A 19,621-nucleotide genomic window follows, 5' to 3' on the forward strand; every position below is an offset into this window, starting at 1 on the left:
CAGATACGTGTGTGTTATGTTGTAAACAATGTACATTTAACATTGGACAAAGGCTAATTTACCATGAAGCGCTAGCGCGCTTCCTTAAATTTGCCTTTATCAAGTTAGCATTATCAGCCTATAACTGCCAACTGAATCAAATCAATGCTTTTACACTTGCGATTTAAAAGAATCACTATGATTAACGGAATTCAAGTTTCCCTGCCATTCTCGGCTGTGAGCCTGTTAACAGCTCTACCAGGTTATTCCGCGTAAAAAGGGTTAGAGCGTAAGACAAAAGAAAACCAGATAAGAATAATAAATGTAGTACTAATATTTAATACATATTAACATGATGATCGTACACATATTACACTTGCTAAATTCAATTTTCCGCGGCAAAAGGTATATTTTTCATCCTTTTATTTTGCCGGGGCCGCAGATGTGTTTCTGTTATAATCATACGCAAGTTGTGAGTTGGCAGTTATTAGCTGGTACCGCCCACTGACAGTTGATTAGGATATACATTGTATAGTGGCAATGTTTGGCAATAAGTTCTATCAATTTATTGCTTTCAAAACAATAAACTTGCTTATTATTCTTATCAAGTTGTAAAATTTCCATACATTTCCGAAATTGAGTTTTGCATATCAATTAGCAGTGTTTCAATTTAGGTTATATCCTTGCACTCTGATATTGTGAAATGAACACACGTTGACAAAACAGGTCAATTCATCCTCAGAATATCTTTTCTATTGTGGTAAACAGGTCACATAAAACTCATGGTTATTATATATTGTATTTTTTCACTCTCCTAAGTTATTTTTCAAAAATTATGAAAAAACACTCTATTAGAGTGAAAAAAAATACCTTATACAACGACCATTCGTTGTATAAGGTATTTATGACATCTCTGTCTTGTACACGAGCTAGGTGACCACAGCTAGTTTGCTGTTAAGAAACACTAGAAATTGATAATGAAGACATAATATGTGTTGAAAAGGTCATTTATTAATGACAAATCAATTTCAGATATAAAGATATACCCCCAAGTTATAAATTAGAGAAATTATGACTATAACAGCAAAGATGGGGTAAAAAACTGGATGGGGCGATGACCTTGCCCTAGATATATTCATTCTATACAATATCTGGACTAGGTCATCAGTGCCTATTTTTTACCCCATCTTTGCTGTTATAGTCATAATTTCTCTAATTTATAACTTGGGGGTATATCTTTATATCTGAAATTGATTTGTCATTAATAAATGACCTTTTCAACACATATTATGTCTTCATTATCAATTTCTAGTGTTTCTTAACAGCAAACTAGCTGTGGTCACCTAGCTCGTGTACAAGACAGAGATGTCATAAATAACATTTATTTATATCTGTATAAATAAATACATTTATGTCAGTCTGTAATTGTTTGTTTATTATATGTTGAGAGGGGCATTGGCACCACTCGCATCTCCCATTGTTCTGGTTTTTATGTAAATGGGCTAACATTGAGGGGTCAAGAAGGAGGTCCATGTCTGGGCCACGTGATGGAAAATTCCCAGGACTTGACTGACCTCTGGTCATTTTGGCTTAAGGGATAGAAGCGTGTGATTGGTCAGCCAATCAGCAGCCACGTAGCCCAGCCACCGGACCTATCACAGAGGAGATTGACCCTCAGTAGCGTCACCTCCATTGGGAAAATCAAGTGTAAAAGTTTATCTCCACTGATGGAAGTTTTTTAACACTTTTGATTTCCCACCCTTATGCCCTCCCAGTGTAACATGTATTGAACTGTCAATTTTAGACTCCTTATACTTGCTAATATGCATAGACCAACTTTTCATCATGTTGAAAATGGTATCTTGAGGTTATATAATCTTTATATTGATTTAAATATATTATGGATGTACTGTTTGGGTATTATGTCATGCCTATTTTTTACCCCATCTTTGCTGTTATAGTCATAATTTCTCTAATTTATAACTTGGGGGTATATCTTTATATCTGAAATTGATTTGTCATTAATAACGAGATATCCTCCTTATGTAACCACCAGGGTCTGTCTTACAGATGGACGTAAAACACAAATCGAAAAGTTCGATTTCCACTTCAAATAAAAGAAAATCAAAAGTCAAATCAAAAGTGTTAAAAAACTTCCATCAGTGGAGATAAACTTTTACACTTGATTTTCCCAATGGAGGTGACGCTACTGAGGGTCAATCTCCTCTGTGATAGGTCCGGTGGCTGGGCTACGTGGCTGCTGATTGGCTGACCAATCACACGCTTCTATCCCTTAAGCCAAAATGACCAGAGGTCAGTCAAGTCCTGGGAATTTTCCATCACGTGGCCCAGACATGGACCTCCTTCTTGACCCCTCAATGTTAGCCCATTTACATAAAAACCAGAACAATGGGAGATGCGAGTGGTGCCAATGCCCCTCTCAACATATAATAAACAAACAATTACAGACTGACATAAATGTATTTATTTATACAGATATAAATAAATGTTATTTTTCACTCCAGTTCGTTATTTTCAAAAGTTACAGATAATACGAGCTAGAATAACGACCAGACGACCAGTCGTTGTATAACCGCTATGTAAATAACGGTAAGAATATTGATTTTAATTCTTAAATAAATTTTGAATTCGATATTATACGTCAAAATTCCTGTTTCCATTCTCGTTGTGTATTCCGAAACGATTGATACATGTGATTAAAGATATGGTACATGTAGCTTTGTAATACTAGAATCTTAGTACTGAGTTTTAGAATATGTACATGCAGCTATCTCAGGACCCTTATCTCCGTATTAGGATTTTGTGCAAAGATATACGCATTGATATGGACTTGAAGATATGTAATGTAAGAATCTTCGTATTTTTATGGACTTTAGGATATATTGACTTGAAGATAGAAATGGACATGCTTAGACCGGATACTTGGGCGTAGAGGCAATAAACGTGAATTTTAATTAAAGCCAGTGCGTTCTTAACACACCCTTCCTAGTGTAACCAATAACATCACAGAATAGAGGATATAACGAGATTAATTCAGTGACACGACAATCCGCGGATTGTTAGGTATGGGAGAATACCGGCATATATTGGTACTTTCTGTTCCTTGGTCTCACAATGAGCGAAACAATCGGCTTTGTTTACCGCTCAATAGCCATAATGGATTTATTCTGCATTTGATGGGGTACTTACCTCAGTTAGAGGCAGGTCCGATATAATTAAATCGTGTCTAATAGTATTATCTCTACTGAATTAGTATGTGCAGTAACGTTATAAGTTAATATTGAAATAAGCCGGCGGTTGTGGGAGAGTGTATCGTGTCCTTCAAGTTCGTGAGGGTACATGTAGGCTTATGCCGTAATTCTGTTTTTCTCGAATGTTCTCTTACAGCGAACGAGTCATCCCTTAAGTATGCAGTTGAATAGTGAAGTGGCCAAAGTCAAATGTGATTTAATGTTCATTTAGGCAGTTAGAGATCAGTCGGAATTTCAGAGTGTAGGTACAACTTAACAAGATAATTTATAATACATCGGTGTATTTATATGATATACAAACAAACAGTAATTGCATTTGATTTCTAGATTCTGGCCGTTTTGCTTACATAGTTTCGTGAGGGTCAACGACTTATATTCAATAAAAATTCCATTGAACGTTACAAATTCATCAATTAATCTAAAATTCATCATCATCATCATCATCATCATCATCATCATGTTGAGAATTGCAGCATCTTAGCTGTAGGAGATAACAGATCGATAACTCACGCGTTGATGTACACTATCACATACAGCTCCTACCTCGTAGAGTAAATAACATTCTGTCGTGAATAAAATAGCGATAGGAAATCGGAAGTAACACCCGATGGTGATACATTTACAGAACAATCATACAAGGCCACAGTGTATATGAGAGACCAAACAATAACAGGAAAATGAGATTCCGGAAGCGTTTTGAGAGAAGACAACCTCCAGTACGAACGATACGACACAAATAGAATTAAACCATAGTTTTATCGATCTCAGATATGTTACAATTAATTATATTCTGATGGCAGACCACACGGACATAACAATTTCTAATGTGTTAGATGCTAATACAATTTTCTGCGCCATTTATCTGTTTTATGTAACAGGAAGTCGCCTTTGTTGCCATGGTGACTATAACTAGCGCCTTCCTAAGTCTCCACCACCTGTAGTGCATTGAAGCCATTATCATGGCTCCGCCTATACACTAACCTCGTGTAGGCGGCTGTAGCAATCCTGTTGATTCGCGATGAACTAGTTTTAGACATCAAATGAAAAGCAAGACTGTAAAGAACATTTGCGGTATTCTCTTTTACAATAGGTATACCAATGTAACACTTGGAAGTTGGAGACACAGTTTCCTCAGTTGGGTAACACCATTAATGATCGATGACGTCTCTTCCGAGAAATTACTGTTTACTGTGAGTGGACGTAACTCCCAAGAGGAATGCAGTCGTTACAAATCTAGTAACATTGTTCAATGTGTGTGGGCGTCTCTTCTAAGAGGACTCCACTCGAAATAACAGTAATATAAGGTTATAAATAACTGTATGCCCCACATATATCAAGAATAACTCCAACAAGTATATGAAATTGAAATGGCCAGCCACCAGGGTGACATTTCAATTTATTACTGAGAAAGTCACCTAGTGGCTTCTAACATGAAATATTTTTTTATGATTGCAAAGTAGTTGCACCCATACAAAAATGGCAACTGCAATCAATATCAAAATGTAGATAAAAACATACAAGAACCTATGCTAGCCTTAGTGGGGTTGACATAAAAACCGCCACAAAGACCTTCACGGTATACCATATCATGAATGTCTTCCTTACAATACCAGGTAACCGTTACATGAGGTTATATATTACTTTATAATTACAATGCCGGGTGACAGTCACATAAGGTTATAAATTACTTTATACTTACACCAGGTAACCGTTACACGAGGTTATATATTACTTTATATACACAAGGCGGGATAAAAATAAAGCTGGAAACTATAGGCCCGTTAGCACTACATGAGAACAAATAAAATGTTTCATAACCATGACTCACAAAACAATAAGAAAATGCAGAAAATGATAAAATTTAACTTAATGGCATTGCCTTCTATAAACAAGAGAAGCAACTACAACACAAATAAAATGTACAATATCTTCTGGCCTAAGTGGGGTTGCCGACATTCGCCTTATCCATGAAAGGCTTCTTCCATTAAAATTAGATATAACAATGATAACAATAGCTCACTAGCTAAAATAGGCTTTAAGGGTAGGTAGAGGATAGGATTTAAACACAATGACAAAAATGTTCCGCTTTTTAACGCATCCAAGATGGCTGCTGAATGAGGAATGGGACGTAGTCCTCATTGTTGTTGAGCTATCAGTGACCAGCCCTTACATTACCCCGATGAGCTCATTATCTGCCAATAAAAAGAAAGCAGTGTAGGCTGTCCGGAGACGAAACAACGTACACATCTATTACGTTAACATTAAAAAAAAAAGATAAATAGCAAATTTAACCAGAGTAAGGATGCTAGAGAAATGAGAAGAAAAATAAAACTAAATAACTTGTTATTCTGTTACGAGCAAAAATTAAGCTAATTACTTAGCTACCTTATATATTATTTGATTTGAACATTTTAGGACAATCATACAAACATTGTTATTATATACTTTAATTTATTTGCTTTTGAGTCTGGTGTAGAGGGTCAGAAAATGACTCTGTACCAGATATAAACTAAACTTACCTTCAAACTTAAATATCTCAACTTTGTTTAGATGTGTTTTAGTCCAGAGTGTAAGTCTGGGCCCTAAAACATCCGTTCTGAACCAAAAAAAACACCTGCGCTCGGATGTTTCCGTCGAGGCTGTCAGGTTTAGTAACTATGGAGTGTTCGGTAACAAGGTCCTTTATATTTTAATTCACTCTGGTTGTTTTCGGTTGCTATCTCTAAATGACGTTTGTGGAAATGCTTATTTATAAGCGAACACATTATATCGCCCTACAATATATGTATGTAGTTATGTTTTCCGGCCGCACGCAACCTTGATGACGGCGTAAAACATCACAGGATTATGTTACTGGTCACGGGCGGCGCGGTAGGTCATTACATGGCTCCGCGGTGATTACTTACGACAGAAACTATTATCGGTCATTTGTTATCAAGCCGGTACATGAACCATACCAAAATTGCCGTGCCAACAATCAGGCCACAATGTTAATACGGACAGGCCGTTATACACTAAACCAGCGGACATTAGTATATCGTAATAGCCATGTCAATAAACCATGCAAATCGATAATTGATCAACTAAAATATAGAGAGGTAGGCAGGCAGTTAGATGAATGATGAAGATGAATAAAACTATCGATTTGATTACACTTATTGATTCGCGTAGGTGGAAATTAATTATGTTCCTGGGTAAACAGAAAATCGATAGACAGTGTGTTTAAATAGTCTGGCTTAAGATCGATATTTTATCATCTTTTAGAAATAATAGGATATCGCCTTGAGTATAAAGAATGGTAGCTTATCGTGTAAAATCGATCGATAGTGTTATCGCGTGTACTCGACGGTTCTTGATCAGTTATGCAATGCTGGTATTGGCAGATCGTCGCGAGATTATACTATATACGACCATTGTCGGACTACTTACAATGTCGTCTACGTGTTAGCAACTACTTCCAGGACGGACCTGACCACTAGGATATCACAGTTGTTTAACAGACACTTGTCACGCACATCAGTAAAATTAGTCCACGCTAGCGTGGGGTATGAACCACATGTGTGTCCATACGATTTAATGCTATGACATTAATTCATTGGAGTATTCCTTCAATATTAAATAGTCAGATACAAATAAATTAATTTGTTTAAGTATTAAATTGCGTTCATTTCATAACCAACGGCAGACGTGCTTCGTGTTTGTTTTGTCCCAGCAGAACTAGGTATTCATACATGAAACAATTGCAAAATGGTAATAATTCAATAATGTAAAACAAGTTTGCCCTTAAAACTATTATGTCGGCATAACTGAGGTGAGGTACCTAATAACTGCATTGCTGTTGAATTAAACAGGAATGACCTATTGAAAAATCACAACAGTGCCAGACAATATCTAAATTTTGACCATTCAGAGGACTCCCTCTGGCTGACCAGTGGAATGACCGATCGGAAAACAAAAATATTCCTACGCATCGTCGGTCATATACGAACAAGCATGAACAGTTTCGTTGAATTCAGCCCTACGGTTTTCGAGAAATATGTCGGAAACCTCTTCGGTAGAAGAAAGTGGTTGAAGAATTAGCTTCAAAATGTTTAATTACAACGTAAGCCTCCAAAGAATTTTATTTACGAGTGATTCATCGGTCTTTTTCTCCATTATCACAATTATATATTACCTTACTCAGCCAAATGACTGATTGCAATCCCTACATATAAACTTAGATATCTGTTGCTTCACTCTATGGCTCTCATTTCGGAACATTTTCACCTATTCAAATATATCTTTTTCGATATAGCCAAATGGCAACACTCCTTTGTCGATGGCTTAAGAAAAAAGTCCAGGTATCTTTGTTTGTAAATCAGGGCAAACTATCATCTAAAGTAAGATTTAACGCAGATATATTTGCAAAAAAACAACAGAGAGGTGTTGCGGACAAAAAGGCGTTTCCTACTTGATCGGTGAACCCGCCGTACTCATTTTATAGTGGAAGCCGCAATAGACATTTTCTTGTTTTCACGTCTTAATGAGGTGGTTTTGCTTGAACTTTATATTTTACTCTTCTTACATCAATTCCCTTAGTTATCGGAACAAGAAAATTCGGAGGCAGTGAATTTGTGCAGGATTTATAGATGATCCTGAGAGGTAATGGCAGTAATGCATGATAATGACAATACGAAAGTAATACTCTATACATATCGAGGACATGATTGCATATATACATTCCAAATAATACTTCAGAAACGTGTTTTAAATGTCAGCTACATCAAATAAAATGAAAATCGAAGATACTGCAATATGTTGCACATAAAACTATATTAAGCCTGCTAGAGATTGGCTGAAACCCGGTCAGGGCCATAACATCGCATTGAACCAACATCAACTGAATCTATTGCCTTTAATGACAGATGTTAAGATATAATCGATCTTTACAAAACCTACAAGTCTACTTTACACAGGTAAACTGTTTGTTCCACAGAAATTCGACATATTATAGGACATGTGTTCTTTTTGTGAGTGGAAAACGGATGTTAATTCCATACATTGGAGTAATTCACATGTACGTTGAACATGCTATATTTGAACAGAAATGGGTTTTCTCGTTGTAAATTATTTTTGCGTTACAATACAAAGACTATTTCATTAAATGACAACTGAGTAGTGCAAGTTAATAACACGACTTTCATATTTATAAGATACAATATCATTTAAAAGCAGAGAAAATCCACATGCAAACGAAACCCCGTAATCCTAACTCAAAGTCGATAAAAGGACAGTAAATCACGAACAAAATATAGTTTTGCATAAAGACCCGTGACAATGTAAGAAGAAAACAAGACCACGTTTCCCGGAAGGATACGCGTCTTCTACTTCACCGAGGCGCCTCCAATGCTCAACATTCAAATATTGGTCAAATTCGGGTTAAATCATATCCATTTTAGCCAGGGTGGTGACAATGGAATCAACAGCCAAATCAACGAGTGTCAAACACGTCTGTCTCCATATTACCTAGTGAGAATATGTCATGTTCTTCATCAACATCCGATGTTCTATTGCACTCAGCTTTCGGCCTCGTGTAGAATAATGAATAATTGATCAAACTACATGTATGAAGATATAGCGATATAAAGCTTGACTTCCGGAACTTATCTTAAATGATACATTTAACGATTTAACGGAAAACGATTTAAATACCCATGGTTCCGTCTACGAAACGTCTCATGAATTACCAAATTAAAATTAACATGACCACAAATAAATTTAGATTGAAAGTAGTCAGTTTTATCACTATTACATTTTATCAAAACAATTCCCTGTGATAATTGTACCGTGCCTAACGTATTATCTTTAAATAAGAGCGAATGAATTGGACGTAGGGAGTGTGACACTACTACTGTATCTTCTCGAATTCTCCGTCATACATTAGATCCTGTAGTGACACACCCATCCTTTACCAAACAGTTGGAAGTGATGAAACTGTATTGCCACATTTAGGAAAACGCGGTCAGTGACATTTATAGCCCGTCGACTGGCACACACGATGCTGACTCGGACAAAGTACATTTATATCCTGTCGACTGGCGCACACGATGCTGACTCGGACAATGTACATCTATATCCTGTCGACTGGCGCACACGATGCTGACTCGGACAATGTACATGTATATCCTGTCGAATGGCGCACACTGTTGACTCGGACAATGTACATCTATATCCTGTCGACTGGCACACACTGTTGACTCGGACAATGTACATGTATACCATGTCGACTGGCACACACACTGTTGACTTGGACAATGTACATTTATATCATGTCGACTGGCACACACACTGTTGACTCGGACAATGTACATTTATATCATGTCGACTGGCACACACTGTTGACTTGGACAATGTACATTTATATCCTGTCGACTGGCACACACACTGTTGACTCGGACAATGTACATGTATATCATGTCGACTGGCACACACACTGTTGACTCGGACAATGTACATTTATATCATGTTGACTGGCACACTCTGTTGACTTGGACAATGTACATTTATATCCTGTCGACTGGCACACACACTGTTGACTCGGACAATGTACATTTATAACCTGTCGACTGGCACACACACTGTTGACTCGGACAATGTACATGTATATCCTGTCGACTGGCGCACACGATGTTGACTCGGACAATGTACATTTATATCCTGTCGACTGGCACACACGATGTTGACTCGGACAATGTACATTTATATCCTGTCGACTGGCGCACACGATGCTGACTCGGACAAAATACATTTATATCCTGTCGACTGGCACACACACTGTTGACTCGGACGATGTACATGCATATCCTGTCGATTGACGCACACGATGTTGACTCGGACAATGTACATCTATATCCTGTCGACTGACGCACACATGATTTGTTCAGACAATGTACATTTATATCCTGTCGACTGGCACACACTGTTGGCTCGGACAATGTACATTTATAACCTGTCGACTGGCGCACACGATGTTGACTCGGACAATGTACATTTATATCCTGTCGACTGGCACACACACGTTGTTGACTCGGACAATGTACATTTATATCCTGTCGACGCGCACACGATGTTGACTCGGACAATGTACATTTATATCCTATCGACTGGCGCACACACTGTTGACTCGGACAATGTACATCTATATCCTGTCGACTGGCACACACACGTTGTTGACTCGGACAATGTACATGTTTATCCTATCGACTGGCGCACACACTGTTGACTCGGGCAATGTACATTTATATCCTGTCGACTGGCACACACACTGTTGACTCGGACAATGCACATTTATATCCTGTCGACTGGCACACACTGTTGACCTGGACAATGCACTTGCTTAGCATTCGTTTGACGCACACGACTCGGATACAAATGACATATATAAATATTTACATCTGTACCTTTTTAGTAAACTCTGACTGCGAATAAATAAGCATAAACGCAGTGAAAAATGGCTCAGCGGATTAATAAGTGCGAGAATCGGTACCATAATTATGACGTCGTCTATTTGTGACGTTACTGGAACGTCAACTAGACGACGCCGTTTTGAAAGGACTGATCAACGCAGTTTTAGCGGGGTTTTTTTTAGCGTTTTCCCCTGTTATCAGATGATCTATGCACAAAAGCTAAAGTCAAGTGAGTATTTCAAAAACTAAACTGAATATTGCGGAAGTTAGTGCATATTTTACTTCTCTGCGAAGTATGCTTATATAATCATATAGAGCAACCGTAGGATATGTTCGTTGCCAGCTGCGGACATACTACCGTATACGCAGTCAAAATGAGGTACAATCCATACATACAACGCTCAGTTTGTTTACTTGGATTTCCATTTGAAAATACACACATTGGCTTGTTTTAGGATATCGACACTGATTTGAAATAATCAAGAAAACTGGGCTTGAAATAATAGAATAAGTTTTATTTGCTTCGAAATCCTTCTATACATGTACTTACCTTGCTTCACTCAAGGCTGAAAACGATAAACTTATATTGCCAATGGGTAAGGGATGGGCTACAATGATCATGTCCAACTCATGAACTCTTGAGTGACGACAAGACATACAAACATCTTAAAAGAGGCCATACCGCCCGATATACCACTTGACTGGTACAACTTTTGATCGATCAGTATAGGTATCTATACCCCACTGACATAGACGTCCCAACATGTTATGGTTTAACTAAGATACACAATCCCCCTCGAACCTATTGTAGTTTCTAGAGATTCTATGACCTACAACACTGCCAGATCATTGGCTTAGACCATTTCACCGTTAGTAGGTCGTACAACTCACCACATTAAGAACAGTACTGAACTGGTAAAAACTCTGTCTCAGTATAACTTGAGCCCAGACGAGTTCTTACTTTCCTACCATGAGACAGCCCTGTTCACCAGTGTACCAGAACAGGAGAGTCTACACATCATTCGGCAGAGACTAGAGAATATCCTACATTCGAACAAGGACTACACTATCCCCTCAGCATATCACAGATCTTTTGGAAGTATGCCTCTCTACCAATTACTTTATCACATTACCATACTGTACGTAGGAGGGGTTTCTGAGGCCTTCAACAGGAAGATCCCCAACGTGGGAGTAACAGTCTACACAAAGCCCCAAAACACTACCCGCTGACTGCCCTTCGTCGTATATGGGGGAGACGGAGAGGCCATTCCGGAAATAGGTGTCCAAGTACCACAGAGGCTCCTCTCCGGTGGGAGCCCGCATACAGGACCACGTCCACATGCAGGTTCCACGCGGACAATATTAGAGTGCTAGACTTAGGCCCTAACTGGTTCCAACGTGGTGTCCAAGAGGCCATAATTTAACCAGGACAGAGGACACCACATCCTGCCAGCAGCCTATACCAGCCTTACTCAGTCTCATGACTTAGGTAATCCCCATTCAGGTGAATGAACACCGCTTAACCTGCCTATTTTTAGGTATATGCAGGAAACGAAAACATATGGCACCTTCATCACCCAAAACACTTTTGCCGACGATCCAGATTCTGAAAAATTCGGTTTTAAAAACGTCAATTTTGTTGCTTGCATGGACTGATGAAGGGGAGTGAACCTTGTGCAAATGAAGTGAACTGCAATCAATCCTTATATTTACGTAAACCAAATTAAAATTGGTTTTCAATGTATGACTAATTAAAAATTATTGTTACAGCATGTTACTGTAGTTATTATTTTTACGATCGTTGTGGTTGAACGTTACCATCCTGAACTCCTCGGGGAGTACCTGATGAGTTCAGAATGGTACGTTATCAGATTGTCACGTACGAGCGGAGATTGATAACCAAATACTAACCTGTGCTCGTGCGTTGTATGGGGTAATACGTCCAATACTACAAACAAAGGAACCATGCGGTAAAGGTACGTAAAATAACCGAATGACATAATCTGACTAGGGGTTCGCTGGTACCCGCCATTACAGTTACTGGGACGCACATACCCGCCATTACAGTTACTGTGACGCACAAACTACACAGTTATACATGATAGCGAGTGTAGAAGCTCTCTGAAGACGTAGTGAAAACGTATTGCGTAAAAAAGGCAGCATGTGTGGGTCCAAAACACCGGTTATACCCAACTAGAACTATGGATAAATCAGTCATATGTACATTAAAGTTCACATACATTGACGTTTTAATGCCATATACAGCGTCTACTCCTCCTCAATAACATTTCATTTCAATTGGGAAATGCTATCACTACCAATATTTAAAACCAAATATTCAAAATATATATATATATATAAATGGGGGTATGTAAGGTTTTAACCTAATGAGGTAATGTAAGGTTATAACTTATTGCGGTTATAAAATGCGGGTATGTAAGGTTATAACCTATTGCGGTTATAAAATGCGGGTATGTAAGGTTATAACCTAATGAGGTTATGTAAGGTTATAACCTAATGAGGTTATAAAATGCGGGTATGTAAGGTTATAACCTATTGTGGTTATAAAATGCGGGTATGTAAGGTTATAAACTAATGAGGTTATGTAAGGTTATTTAAGCATTGAACTGTTATTTAATGGTAGTATACAGTCGATATGAATACAATTTGTATTCATATCGACGGTATACTACCATTTGGTAACAGTTCAATGCTTATATGTACATTCATAAAGATTTTTTATTTACTGTAGGTTATGACGCGTTTAAATTTGCCGCTTACCCTACTGGCCTATCACTGACGTCATCAAGTTCAAATACCCGGAACAGCCGAAATTTACAGAAGGAATAATATAGTCCCTGATGACGTTATTAATAGCAAGCACATACGATCGTTTTTGTACAAATTTGGCTTAATTTTTTATTTCATATACGTTTGTATGTATCGTCAAATTGTTTACAATTGCATAATTTCTGATTGTTTAAAATCGAAACCGTTTTTCTGTGCAATGATAAACAGTTAACATTTAGAAGTGATGCGGCGTTGAACGGGCATTGCCCAGGACAGACTCGATTCCTCGGAAACACTTATGTTTCTATCGACTGGATTTACGTTATTTTAAGAAGAATATCAGCTCTTAAATTATAAATGAAAGTCGTCTTGGCAGTAGGTGAAAAAGATTCCAATGATATTGCGTTCGAAACAGATTCCAGTCTAACCGGTCAACTCAGTGTCGCTAACTTAGCAGACGATTTTCAACTTCACAGGGGCTCGACTTTGTAAGGAATGCCTTTGACATCAGTGAATAACCACAAAACTAAAATCCAGTAGGCCTACACATACACAACCGGAAACCATGTTGGTACTCCCGATATTTATAAAAGATTTTTTTCATAAATACTTAACTTTTATTGTTGTAGTGTCTTGCATTTCTGAAAATTCGTTATGAATGCTAGTATTCCAAAGCTCCCTAGACCGAAAATAACTGGAGCTGTATTCCTACACTGACCGAATCACTGTAAATTGTAGTATACAGTCTCATGAATATAATTTTAAAGATATACAATTTGGTTTATTAACGACATATAGGCAAATGCAACACAGAATGTAAATATAACCTAATGAGGTTATAAAATGCCGGTATGTAAGGTTATAACCTAATGAGGTTATAAAATGCGGGTATGTAAGGTTATAACCTAATGAGGTTATGTAAGGTTATAACCTAATGAGGTTATAAAATGCGGGTATGTAAGGTTATAACCTAATGAGGTTATGTAAGGTTATAACCTAATGAGGTTATAAAATGCTGGTATGTAAGGTTATAAACTAATGAGGTTATAAAATGCCGGTATGTAAGGTTATAAAATGCGGGTATGTAAGGTTATAACCTAATGAGGTTATAAAATGCGGGTATGTAAGGTTATAAACTAATGAGGTTATAAAATGCGGGTATGTAAGGTTATAACCTAATGAGGTTATAAAATGCGGTTATTTGAAGGTCATAACCTAATGAGGTTATAAAATGCGGGTATGTAAGTTTATAACCTAATGAGGTTATAAAATGCGGGTATGTAAGGTTATAACCTAATGAGGTTATAAAATGCGGTTATTTGAAGGTCATAACCTAATGAGGTTATAAAATGCGGGTATGTAAGGTTATAACCTAATGCGGTTATAAAATGCGGTTATTTGAAGGTCATAACCTAATGAGGTTATAAAATGCGGGTATGTAAGGTTATAACCTGAAGAGGTTATAAAATGCGGTATTTAAGGTTATATATGGATTGAATAGATTTTTTTAATTTCCATTGCGGCTATGAATACCAGTAGCTAGCTACATATCCCGTGGCGCGCGGTAGCGCGCCTCGGAGGATATGTAGCTAGCTACTGGTATTCATAGCCGCAATGAAAATTTAAAAAAAATCTATTCAATTCATATATTTACATAACCTTTTTTTTTAAAAATTGATCGAGAAAACGAGAAATTTTATTAAAAAGAAAAATTTGTCATGTATACGACGAAACGCCAAATTATTAGAACAGCCGGGAGATCCCGCCTATACACCATCGTTTACCGTGTCCTTCCGCTCCGCAGTTTGCAGTAGTTTATTTATTTATTTTTTGCCTGTTATTTAAAACAAAGAAACATGAAATAACATCGAATATAATAATTTGTGTTAAATTAGATTTAATTTATGTAAATAGATTACAAAGAAAACATAATTTACGGAAATGAAACGAGGACTATTTTTCAAGCGTATTGATACTTTTCTGATGTTATGTGTGGAAAATCAGCACGAGAGACAATGTTTTCATACGGTTTTCATAGTGTATTCATGGTCATATGTTTGTTGTTTTCACTTGGTATGTTTATATCAGCAAACCACATTAGGAATGTAAATACAACCTAATGAGGTTATGTAAGGTTATTTAAGCATTGAACGGCCAACTAGACAGAGGCAAATTCCATGAAGCGCACTAGCGCTTCATGTTGAATTTGCCTCTGTCCAGTTGGCATTCATATTGACTATGAATGCCAACTGAAAGCCGTTCAATGCTTATATTTACCAGCTGTGATTTTTTATTTGTCGTGCGATTTTTTTTTTGAAATTTTCAAATTCAAATTTCAGTTGGCAGTTCATAAGCTGGTGAACTCGCAACTGAATTGGTAGGGTTATATAGTGGCAGTGCCATACAATGGTAAATATAACCTAATGAGGTTATAAATTGCGGGTATGTAAGGTTATAACCAAATGAGGTTATAAAATGCGGGTATGTAAGGTTATAACCTAATAAGGTTATAAAATGCGGGTATGTAAGGTTATAACCTAATGAGGTTATAAAATGCGGGTAGGTAAGGTTATAACCTAATGAGGTTATAAAATGTGGGTATGTAAGGTTATAACCTAATGAGGTTATAAAATGCCGGTGTGTAAGGTTATAACCTAATGAGGTTATAAAATGCCGGTGTGTAAGGTTATAACCTAATGAGGTTATAAAATGCCGGTGTGTAAGGTTATAACCTAATGAGGTTATAAAATGCCGGTATGTAAGGTTATAACCTAATGAGGTTATAAAATGCCAGTATGTAAGGTTATAACCTAATGAGGTTATAAAATGCGGGTATGTAAGGTTATAACCTAATGAGGTTATGTAAGGTTATAACCTAATGAGGTTATGTAAGGTTATAACCTAATGAGGTTATAGAATGCGGATATGTAAGATTATAACCTAATACGGTTATAAAATGCGGTTATTTGAAGGTTATAACCTAATGAGGTTATAAAATGCGGTTATGTAAGGTTACTGTATAACCTAATGAGATTATAAAATGCGGTTATGTAAGGTTACTGTATAACCTAATGAGGTTATAAAATGCGGGTATGTAAGGTTATAACCTAATGAGGTTATAAAATGCCGGTATGTAAGGTTATAACCTAATGAGGTTATAAAATGCGGGTATGTAAGGTTATAACCTAATGAGGTTATAAAATGCCGGTATGTAAGGTTATAACCTAATGAGGTTATAAAATGCGGGTATGTCAGGTTATAACCTAATGAGGTTATAAAATGCCGGTATGTAAGGTTATAACCTAATGAGGTTATAAAATGCGGGTATGTCAGGTTATAACCTAATGAGGTTATAAAATGCGTGTTATACAGAAGTGTCCAGGTAGGAACGGTTCTACCAACAAATATTGATGGAGGTAATCAAGACACAATAACATGAAACAATACCTTGATACCTGAGCAGGTGGTAACTGACATTTATAGCCGGTGATTCGTTCGGACACACAACGTTTTATATGGCTTTTTATATCTATTTGTCAGGCAATATTGGAATCAAATTGGTATCCGTTCAGAGCAAAAAAATCTTCTTAAATATCAGGGCAGACGACACTGTCAGCCGCTAGGCAGCAAATCTTGAAATATCTGTTGTTATTAACTCGACTTAGTACTTCATGTTTATCCATGATTACCAGCCAAAGGTAAGCACGAGACACACGACCATTGTTTTCTTGATATTATCAAAGCCAGTACTCCAGTATATTGTCTTTAGCTGATCAGAACTCTGACCACAATCTATAGGACACATCGGTATCTCGATACAAATCAGTCAGTTATTGTGGTAGTAAATATTTGAAATAAACCCACATTATCCTAGTAAAATAACTTGATAATTGATTATCTTAATGCGACATATTTAAAGCTGAATTCTATTCCCAGTTAGCTATATCAATAGTAAACACGCTATACTATAACGTATACTAAGTAAACAATCGCATTGCTACCAGGTGTCTTTATAACAACATGTACACGGAGCGCATCTTACTGATCACAGTTCAAATTCTACACCTCGGATAAATTCTGACAAATGATCGAATTACAAGTCAAAATTAAAAATCACATCTAGACGCAGACCGTAGTATATTACAAATTGAAGGTACTAAGCAGGACTTACGTAACAAACAATATATAGCGAGATCAAATGTTATGTATGTAGTTTTACTCACCAGTAGATGTCCTATGAGAATTATACTCAAATGGTCATCTTCCAGTACCAGTCAACTATCTGATATCCTGCGTCCATCCTTGTCCATACTGACCACTGGCTCACCGCCCCGTAGAATTAGTTCCTGTTACGATGTAAACCACTACCGACCACACAGGGTCTTGTTTATCTACCTAACCACGACTGACCAGTTCAAAGACACGTATCAGTTAGTATCTCATTGTTTTGACTGTAGTATATTTTGCTGGGATCTACAATCGATATGATACTGCTATAAACTCATGTGTCCCCTCGTCACGGCGAATGCGGTGTTGACAGCTGCGTTGGCGCCTTCCGATTAACACAGTATCTCTCGACCTTCGCTTCAAACGCAAATTCCCTTTGTGGACAACACAGACGCAAAATACAGCAGATGGAATGGCACTGTATGTATGGACAAATCAACAGGTCAAGCGATATTAGCGAGAGAACGGATGGTCTTCAGTATTTGCGTAACTGCTTCAAAATCCGTAGAAACCGCATTCCACTCGTCAAGTGTAGGAAAGGGGAAAACTGTGACGTCAAAGTCCCGGGGAGTCTAGAAATCTTCAAAATAACAGCGCTAGAGGCAGGAACCGTTGCCTAGTGACAACAAATACTATCGGCCTGCATAATTATCGCTGTATTGAGGCTCATTTTAATGCCAGCTAGAACTCAACCTTAAAAATCACCGTCTAACACTGTATCATTTGATGTGGAAAAATCGATCTAATTGTAGAAATATTAAAATTACCCACGGCAAGAATCTCCGGATTAAGCTACTCTGACATTTTTGAAAAGAGTCCCTAACTAGTGTCATTACATAGATTTACGTCAACGACATTTACGTGAAACAACAAGGCCAGGACATTAACATAGATAGAGTCTATCAGGACTAATAGCTGAGGACAAACAGCGAAGACACAACACGTCGCCCAGTTAAGGGTTTACGCATAACTGCTACATACAGAGAACGCAAGAGCTCCGCAGTTACGTCAATCGATCTTCAAGCCAATAACTAAACTCGCATTATCTTTTTAATGGATTGCCAATAAAATTGGTCTGATTCTCGCAAGATAAATCTATTTTAGATTTGTTGTGTTGCCGGAGAAACAAAGGGTGTTAAATTAAGAATGATTAGCACCACATCTTAATTGATTTCCTGAAGAAACTTTTTTAACATATTTTGTAACTATTCTTTCAAAGGAACTTATTGACAGGCAATACACAAATGTCCTTCAAACACGTCGATTTGCGTTATAGATAATGTGTAAACTTAAATTAAGAACCACGACTGTTGTAATTAAATCTTCCCATCCTATTTCATCTATAGATATCGGTTGTGTTTGTGACCTAGAAAAACTACTGTCTGAAATAACGCCGTAGCATCAATACATACATGCAGTGTCGCTTGATAGTTATTACGTGTAACTCGATCTACTTCATAGTTTCCTCGCGGCACCATCATAACACACACTATCACTACATCAGTTTACTCTGTCGATATTAACAAATGTCTTGTGAATAAAATGTAAACAGACATTTGCTGTAGGATCGCACAACGCACCAAAATCATCATGCACAAATCATGTATACATCGTGCAGACATCGTGCGCAAATGGTGCGCAAATGTGTGCGATGTATGATGAAATGTTCTCTTATTGAATTATACCACTATTGAAGGTTCGGTGATTCATTCCTAATGTAGATGTTTACAGATATATAATACCTACCTACCATGTACCTACTTTTTCATAACACTACATATTTTAGGTCTAATATGTTGTACCCATGTAGATACAGCGGGGGGGGGGGGGGGGGGCTTATTTTGGAGAACTAAGAAATACGATTGAGTTTTAAGACTTAGCAAGCGTACATGAACATAGCCAAGAGTA

At 37.3% G+C, this 19,621-nt stretch overlaps 1 protein-coding gene across 1 annotated transcript in view; it reads right to left on the reverse strand.

The window, feature by feature from the left end:
* Positions 1-18,236, reverse strand: part of LOC117328015 (synaptotagmin-10-like) — a 41,328-nt gene extending 23,092 nt beyond the window's left edge. The window contains exon 1 of the mRNA XM_033885318.1: positions 17,710-18,236. The gene's annotated coding sequence lies outside the window, so the exon portion shown is untranslated. The remainder of the gene's footprint in view (positions 1-17,709) is intronic.
* Positions 18,237-19,621: the final 1,385 nt, after the last annotated feature.

This window comes from Pecten maximus, chromosome 5 (genome assembly GCF_902652985.1).
Source record: "Pecten maximus chromosome 5, xPecMax1.1, whole genome shotgun sequence".
Lineage (NCBI taxonomy): Eukaryota > Metazoa > Mollusca > Bivalvia > Pectinida > Pectinidae > Pecten > Pecten maximus.